Consider the following 8,631-nt stretch of genomic DNA (forward strand, 5'->3'; position numbering starts at 1 on the left):
GTAGTCTACAAAGGTGAAAAGGATGTCAAAGCTAATTTAACTGCTCACCTCCTGCAGATGACTGAGTAAAAAGCACATTTTGTGGAGTGGAGTTTCTTTCATCAAATTTCAAGGTCACAGAATTGAACAATTTTAACAATTTCAGTCAAAATTTTACATGATACGATAATTAAACAAGTTTTCATTTATTTTTGAACTGTTGTGCTTGTTGTTGTGATAAAGCTAAAGGCATTTTCTGTTCAATCATCTGGGCTAAATAAAGTCGGATGAATTACAAACCAATAAAGCGTCTCCCCTTTCTCAGGCAATCACTGTAATTGTCGACACTTGGAAAAAGTTTGGATATAGCACAGTGATTAGTTATGGTGTGTCTCATAAGTAAAGGGTGTGTGTGTGTGTGGGGGGGGGAGGGGGGGGGGGGGGGGGTAATCAGAGATAATTGCAGCGAATCATTGTGATGTTTTAATTGTGCACCTGCATTTCTCTGTTGTTGGCTTCACATTCAAGCAAAGTTTTATCTTTCTGCAGCACTATTCCCACACTGTAATGCTTACGTTTTCTTTCGTAGTTGTTTTCTGTTTTTAGTTTGAACTGCAGTAGAGGTTTGAAATGCATCAATGAAACAATGAAATGTGTATTGAATCATTTGATGCTACAGGGATTGACTGTTGTTACAATTTTGTAGTTTAGCTCAACATCAAAACTCTTTATGTTGAAACGTATTTAAAAAATGAACGGATAACTCCCAGGGAAAAAATCAAAAACGCAGTTTCAGAGATGGAGCGCTTATAACAGCTTCATTTGATCATTGTATATAGGCTAGGATTCTTAAATTCGGTCGCACAGGTCTCATACGTCATTTAACATAATTGGCCATATAACAAAACACCAATGTTAAATGCTGTGACACGTTATAAACAGTAGTTACAATCACCCTCAGTACACAATAATTGCCGTATAAAGACAGTGTTTTGCATTCTGAATCTTAATTCTCAGCACAGAGCATCTCCATGTGAAGTTTCATGGAAATTAGCATCCCACAGAGTTTGAATTTGAATTTCTAATTGCAGGTTCCCATGTGTCATTTAATGGAGTTATCACTTTGCAGACATGTTTTGCATCGACAAATGAAAAGCTTCTTATACAATGTGTGATGATGTCAGCTCTCTGAGGGGGAAAGTCGATTTACAGCCTAAACGCAGAGCGGCAATCATCACCGGATCAGTCGTGAAAATCTCTTTTTGTGCATTAAAACAGTCAAACAACTGAGAGTCAAAAATTAGACGTTGAGCTCTTTAATGAAGGGATGTGTTTGAGGGTGTTGTTAGTTAGCACTTGTAACTTCAGCCAGTTAATGTAAGATGTCAAATGAACAGTGCAACTAAGAGCTTTACATTCTCAAATGTTATGTGTCGTTTAGCCATCAACATTTCAAAGAATTGTCTTCTGATTCACATGAATCATTCAAGTGCATCTAACAACCGAATTTCCCCCTGGGATTAATAAAGTGTTTCTAATTCTGATTCTGATTCATCTCCTCTGAGTCAATTAAGAGCTGGCCTCCAACTTGTGAAAGCGTCATCAGAAGAATCTCAGTCATTGAACAAGTATGCGCATATCCTCATGAAGAGGATTTTATTGTGCAGCCTTTTCAGATGTAATATGTGTGTAATATATGCTCATCGGGTAGCTTCATTGTGTTGTTTAGGTGTAGGCTAAGTGTGGAAACTGCAGCTAAATGCTTACCGAAGCAGACACCGTGTTCTGTAGAATACCAAGATAACTTACACAAGAACATAGCAACAATAACACACACCTTTGTATCAAGTCTTTTTATCAGAAAAACACTCACTGTTATTGTGTTGAAAAATACGTTAGCCTCTTCCAATTTCATTGACTGGAGCTACCAGCATATTTCCCGAATCCAAAAATATCTTACTCATGGCTTCACAAAGTTTGGCTTGATCAATATGATTATTGGCCACAAATGTGTTCTGTACAATACATTTTTATTGTATTTACATTAGTACTGTACGTTGTTTATTGCAGCGACTCACCTTGTTCTGCATTGTATATCACCTCCTTGATGTGATTAAAAATGCAATGAGCAATTGTAAGTATCAATGACATCATAGACTGCTATCGTTACTTTTACTATAAAAGCCCAGGTGATAATCATGTGTTTCTTGGATCAATATGTCATGCAATAATGTTTCCTCCTCTGTCATTATTTTCCTTTTATTGAACACCATTTCATTTTAATCAGTGTCTTCTTCTTTCATCAGGAGAATGAATTAGCTGCCTGTTCCTTGTACCAAAAACATCCAGGACTGTTTAGACCCATATACACTTCAAAACATCCACGACATCTTCAGAGGAGAACATCACGGAGAACTGCAGAAGAGTATGTTCATTATAAATAATGATTTACATCTTCAATCAGGTTCATTCTAATCAAACAGTTTCACTATTTCAGAGGAATAAAAGTAAACATGTAAGAAAATCATTTGTTGAAAGTTCTTTACTCTCAGTTTAGGTTAAAAAACATTTTTTCAATGTGTAGAACTATACATGTAAATATACAATGAGATGTAACATTTTTACGTCCAACTATATTGTCTCCATACAGGCTGTGCAGACACTTGGCAGCTCATCGCAGCTTTGTGAGCCGGTGCTGAGGATACTTGGGGACGCAACTGCAGAGTGGTTGTCCTGTCGTGTGTCGTCCTGAGGATTCGCCTCGAGTTTCCTGACCCGGTATGTTGGTTTCGGCCCGCCCCTTGACTACACCTGGACACGTGTCGAGCCAGGTATTTTCTGCAGCTCCTCCATGAATGGTTCTGGTTCCTGAAACATCTCCTCCAACACCAGTGCCATCAAGTCCCCGACATTTCCTGTAAAAAAGTAATTCAAGAACAAAAATCTATTTCATAATGTTTGGTTATTGCTAATTTTTCACACTCATTTGTTTTTTGGAAACGTTTTAAAAGTAATTTGAAGGTATATTTAAATAGGTATTTATCACTTCACAAATCACTTTAAAGGTTTAGAAATAGATTGTGCTTTTGGGTTTAAAAATTAAAATAATTTTTAACTCACTGTATGTTGTTTCTGGCTCTTCTGGATTCGAGGAATGCCACCATATAGACCAGCTGTCCTGTAGAGGTTGTTGCTTTATCACGTTCAGCATGTTCGTTGTTATGCGTCACAGACAGCAACAAGCTACAATACAAAAAGCTAAAATCAGCAATCATCTAAGGAATCACAATGTTCTGATATTCTTGCTCAGATTTCAGCAGTTGGACAATTTTTTAGGTGTGTGTGCGTACCTTTGCTTGTCCCTTAGTGTACCCCAGGCCAATGTGTGTGGACTGACAACCCCTTTGGAGGTAGGTATGTCTGTGTGGCCTCTGAGACTTGTGGGGAATCTGTCTGCCACCCAACCTCATCATGGAACCTTGGTACACTCGTTAGGATGATGGAGGTTGTTGTCTGCGTAATCTGCTGTGATGTACTCTGAAAAAAGTGTAAATTTAGCATGGCAATCTAACATGATTCAGAAATGCACTGTCTTCTTGTTCATAGCGAAATAAGCAGACCACACATATCTTTCAAAACAAAGTGCCTGCTCCACACATCTTTACGTTTCTCATGTTATTGAATAGCCCATAAAAATATATGGGTAAACCCGGTCTTTTGCAATCAGTGCTATGATTAAACAACACCATCTGAACACTGGCCGAGCTGTTTAGATCAATTATCAGTACTTGTTACTAGTTACTAATACTTGTACAATGGTCCGGCTTACTACATCGATAAAAAATCACCACGTAACAAAGCAGTTTTACGCAGAGGTGGATAAGAGAGTAGAAAGAGGATAACAACAGCTGTGTTAGCCGGGAAGTTAGCAGAGTCTTATAAAGTTCAGATACTGTAACAAAGCAGATTTTACATTCATTAGACCGTCTCGAACCACGGTCATAAACCCGAACTTTAGCACCGTTCAACCGTTTTATGCAGAAGTGGAGACATAGCAGAGTAGAGAGAGGCTAACCACAACAATGTCAGCCGTTTGCAGAGTCCAATAATGCTCTGAGTCCGTTAAAAGCTGAACCCCCAAAACACTACTTACATGTCTGAGGGTGGTTAACAATGCTATACCTGTTACTGCTTTAGGTGAAAGTTGATAAATAGTTTAGTACTGCTTAAATTTAGAAAAAATTGCATTACTTAGCATGTTAGCCGAGGCTTACAGTTCAGCTACAGACAGACTCCACAGACCTAAAGTATCCGTAGCAGCTAAAAAGTTGTTTTCAAACTAATAAAAAAGACAATAAATGAAGCGTACTTACATGTTGTGGTTGTGAACTTCCAGAAGCATCAGAATCTCCATAGCTGCCACAGAGAGTAGGAGCTGAAAATTCTTTCCAAGTCTGTTTTTTGCTCAAGCTAACGTGCATTAGCACCTTAGCACTACTGTACTACCGCAGGCTGTGGCATATCGTGGGCGTGCTACAGAAGTTTAATGGGCGTGCAACATGAGCTGCTGGGCTTGCCACAACGAACCAATGGGCTTAGATCAGTGATATCACACTGACAAGACGTCACACTGGCAAATTTTTTCGAGGGGGGCTAGAACCAAGCGTTACATGTAGCTAATGCTACAGCTAACAGGAGGACATAGGAGAAGCCGCGTTTCTGCGGACTTTGAATATGTGCAAATAGATGTGCCTAAACATGCACAGGACACTTGGAAAACACACTAAAGAGCATATAAAACCAGAAAAAGCATAATATGACCCCTTTAAGGCACTTGCACTAATCACTATGCTACCAGCACCCCAGAATATTATGAATCTTGAATGTTCTTGTCTTTTTTACACATTTGTTTTCTATTGTATGAACCCCTGAAGAAACTCTTGAGTATTCAGTAATAATTGTGGTGATAACTGATTTGTGAGCTTATTTGAATAAATATACAGTGGACAGTGTGAGAGGCATGGAAAAATGATAAGCCCTCCTTCTTCAACAAGTAAATCACATTTCTGTGATGTTTTGTAACTTTTATCGTGGAATGTAAAATGTTCACTTGAAAATGTACCTGATGTAGGCAGCAATGTATCAGTGACTCACAATTTCACAAAACAAACTAGAGAGAGACAGCAGGCTTGAATGTGGATGAAACAGATGACAAGACTTAGGAAATCTAAATGAAAAGAGGAAGTTGATGACGTGCAAAGTGCAGGAATTAAAAAATAAAATAAAAAATAAGATGGCAACAGGAGAGTTATAGAGGGATGGTAGCCGAGAGAAAGCCGAGACAAGGAAAGGGAGTGTCTCTAAGTCTGAGTATATTTTAATTAATAATTTATTTTGGTCTAGCGAGTCAGAAGTCCGGAGACTCTGACCTTCGGATTTCATCCCACCATTTCATCCCAGTTATTTCAAGGAAGCATGAATCTAATTTTGGCTGGGGAGCTTTGCTGCTTCTTCCTTTAATCTTCAACACTTGATGAAGACAGGAGAGGAAGGGATAGTGAGGGAGAAGGATGGAGAGGGAGGGAGAAGGAGGGAGAGGAAGGGAGAGGGAGAAGGAGGGAGAGGGAGGGAGAAGGAGGAAGAGGGAGGGAAAGGGGGATATAAAAGGAAGACGGATGGAGAGTGAGACAGAATAGCAGAGAGAGAGAGAGAGAGAGAGAGAGGGAGAGTAGGAATGGTTAATGCAAAACAGGGAGTGAGATGTCTGGAATCCTTGTTTTCAAACTGTTCAAATTACAATATGCACACAAATTACAGATGGGAGGCTAGAATCACATTGATTTAGTGAGCCTAATGGGCAAGAACTTTCAGACCAAAACAGAGTCAAACACAAACACAGACAGAGAAAGCAGGCACATACTGTTATTTGTAAAGGAGAACTGATGAGGGAGAAAGAATAGAGAGAAACGTTTGAAGATTAGACTCAGATCTCTGCCACACCCTGTCACACATTACTCCCCCTCTGTAATCTGAAACAATATGTTAAAAATCCACGACAGGCGTGTTAGAGAGCCGCAGGATATCATCTGTGCAGTACCCAGTGTCAAATGCAGAGATGTATTTAAGCATAATATAGCGGGAGGGGGCGGGGGGGGGAGCAATGGGGAGACGAGAGGGAGAAGGATGGAGCACAAAATGCCTTGTTTGCAGGGTGTAATGCACCACAGACAAATAGTGCCGTTTTATCGCCTGGAGGAGCAGAAAGAGCTTTTAAATTCATGCTCACTCTCCAGGAGGCAGCAGCAGCAGTAGCAGTGGGGGCTACTGATTGCCACAGAGACACAGGACACTGTTGTGTGTCTGTGTGATGCACTGCAAAATAAATCAACTTTAATAAGAAAGCTAATGGGGGCTATTGAAATTGTATTTTTTCCTTAAAAATGTGAGACACAGCTTAAAGTAATGGTGGCTTGCTGAGAATATGCAGAGTACCATTTTCATGATTTTACATATTTTGAACACAAAAAAATAGAAGTGATTCCTCATTTTCCTTCATTTTTTTAAAAAAAGAGGACAAAAAGACAATAACAACTAATGATAAACAATCCTCAATATAAGCAAAATTAAGTAAAATTAAAACCGCAAGCCGTGATGAAGGGCCCTCGCAGCCCTGTGCATGTCGAGGTGTGTCGCAACCACGGGAGTGCAGCAGCAGCGGAACGTGACTAAGCAGCAGGCCGTGCAGTTCGATTTGTGTAAAAGTCATAGTACTGGCATGTTGAAATAGGCAGCATAGTGAAGATCACATTAAATTTTGACGTAGAGCAGTTCAGGCTGGCACTGTCATGATAGCTATGAAATCTGGAGGAAATTGAGCATTGTATATAGGATGTAGTACTTACTCTTTGCAGTAGGGGGCGCTATTGTTGAAGTTCAGTATTGTTATGTCAATGTGTTCAGAGGCCAACCCTGATCATACATGTGAAATTTCAATAAGATTAGACAAATTATATAGGATGTAGTACTTAGTCCTTGCAGTAGGGGGCACTATGGTTGATGTTGACTATTGTTATTTCAATGTGTTCAGAGGCCAACCCTGATCATACCTGGGAAAGTTTAAGCAGATCCGAGAAAGTATGTATGATGTAGGGTGATGAAGGAACGTGGCTAAGCAGCAGGCCGTGCAGTTCGATTTGTGTAAAAGTCGTAGTACTGGCATGTTGAAATAGGCAACGTAATGAAGATCACATAAAATTTTGACTTAGAGCAGTTCAGGCTAACACTGTCATGATAGCTATGAGATCTGGAGGAAATTGAGCATTGTATAGAGGATGTAGTACTTACTCTTTGCTGTAGGGGGCGCTATGGTTGAAGTTGACTATTGTTATGTCAATGTGTTCAGAGGCCAACCCTGAACATACCTGAGAAATTAGAAAAAGATCAGACAAAGTATATAAGCTGTAGTACTTACTCCTTGCAGTAGGGGGTGCTATGGTTAAAGTAAATGATTGTTATGTCAATGTGTTCAGAGGCCAACCCTGATCATACCTGGGAAATTTTAAGCAAATCCGACAAAGTATATATGATGTAGTGCTTAGTCCTTGCAGTAGGGGGCGCTATGGTTAAAGTTGACTATTGTTATGCCAATGTGTTCAGAGGCCAACCCTGATCATACCTGGGAAATTTTAAGCAGATCCGAGAAAGTATGTATGATGTAGTACTTAGTCCTTGCGTTAGGGGGCGCTATGGTTAAACTTTATTATTGTTTTGTGTCACTGTGTTCAGAGGCCAACCCTGATCATACCTATGTAATTACAAGAAGATCAGACAAAGTATATAAGAGTTACAGCCACTTCCTGTTTGATGGCGATGTGATTTGTGGACTTCCTGTTGAGTTTTGGGCGTGGGTTGAAGAGTCTTTTTTGTAGGTTTTGTCATGTTGGAAATGCATAGTAAAATTCAGAATTGTAGGTTCAACGTGCTGCGGGGGCTGAATGTTTGAAATATTGTAGGGGGTGCCACTGAGCCATTAAGCCACGCCCACTCACTTAAACGATATAAGATGTTTGACTTTACTACCAGGATTATATGTATGAAGTTTCGGGACAGTACAACTATGTTAAGCCCGTGAAAAAACAACTTCCTGTTTGATGGCGAGCGACGCGTCCGTATGGCGACAGCGTTGGACGTAGGCGTTTGAGGTTGAAAGTGTTGTATGGCCAAGGTGTTAGCATGGTCCACACCAATTTTGAGGGGAAAATGAGCTACCTTGTAGCAATGGCTAATGCTAATTGAGAAGCAGTAACTTCCTGTTGTCAACAGGTGGCGCTGTGACTAATCAAAAAATGTTGATCATGGATGTGTTCAGGGCGGGTCCTGTATCATGCATGAGAAATTTTAATATGATTGAACACTGCATAGCTGAGATATAAGCATTTACTTTTTTGGCAACTTGCCAAAATGCTCAATAAAGTAAAAACGCACGCCACGGCCTTTGATGAAATAACGTGCAGCGCACAACAAGATATGTTGAGCCTGTCTAGAACGCACTGACACTGAGTTTGCGTCGATCGGATGAGCGCCCTCGGACAAGTGCGTTCAAATAGGAAGGCTGAAATCTGCGATTTTGGGCCGTTATTGTGAAATTGAACT

The 8,631-nt window shown here is 40.0% G+C and overlaps 1 long non-coding RNA gene across 1 annotated transcript; it reads left to right on the forward strand.

Moving 5' to 3' along the window:
- The first annotated feature begins 7,282 nt into the window (after positions 1-7,282).
- LOC132972120 (uncharacterized) lies at positions 7,283-7,976 on the forward strand. The gene is made up of 2 exons (XR_009672870.1): positions 7,283-7,693; positions 7,823-7,976. It is a non-coding gene; the product is annotated as an uncharacterized LOC132972120 (long non-coding RNA).
- The last annotated feature ends 655 nt before the right edge of the window (positions 7,977-8,631 follow it).

This window comes from Labrus mixtus, chromosome 3 (assembly GCF_963584025.1).
Source record: "Labrus mixtus chromosome 3, fLabMix1.1, whole genome shotgun sequence".
NCBI classification, from domain to species: domain Eukaryota; kingdom Metazoa; phylum Chordata; class Actinopteri; order Labriformes; family Labridae; genus Labrus; species Labrus mixtus.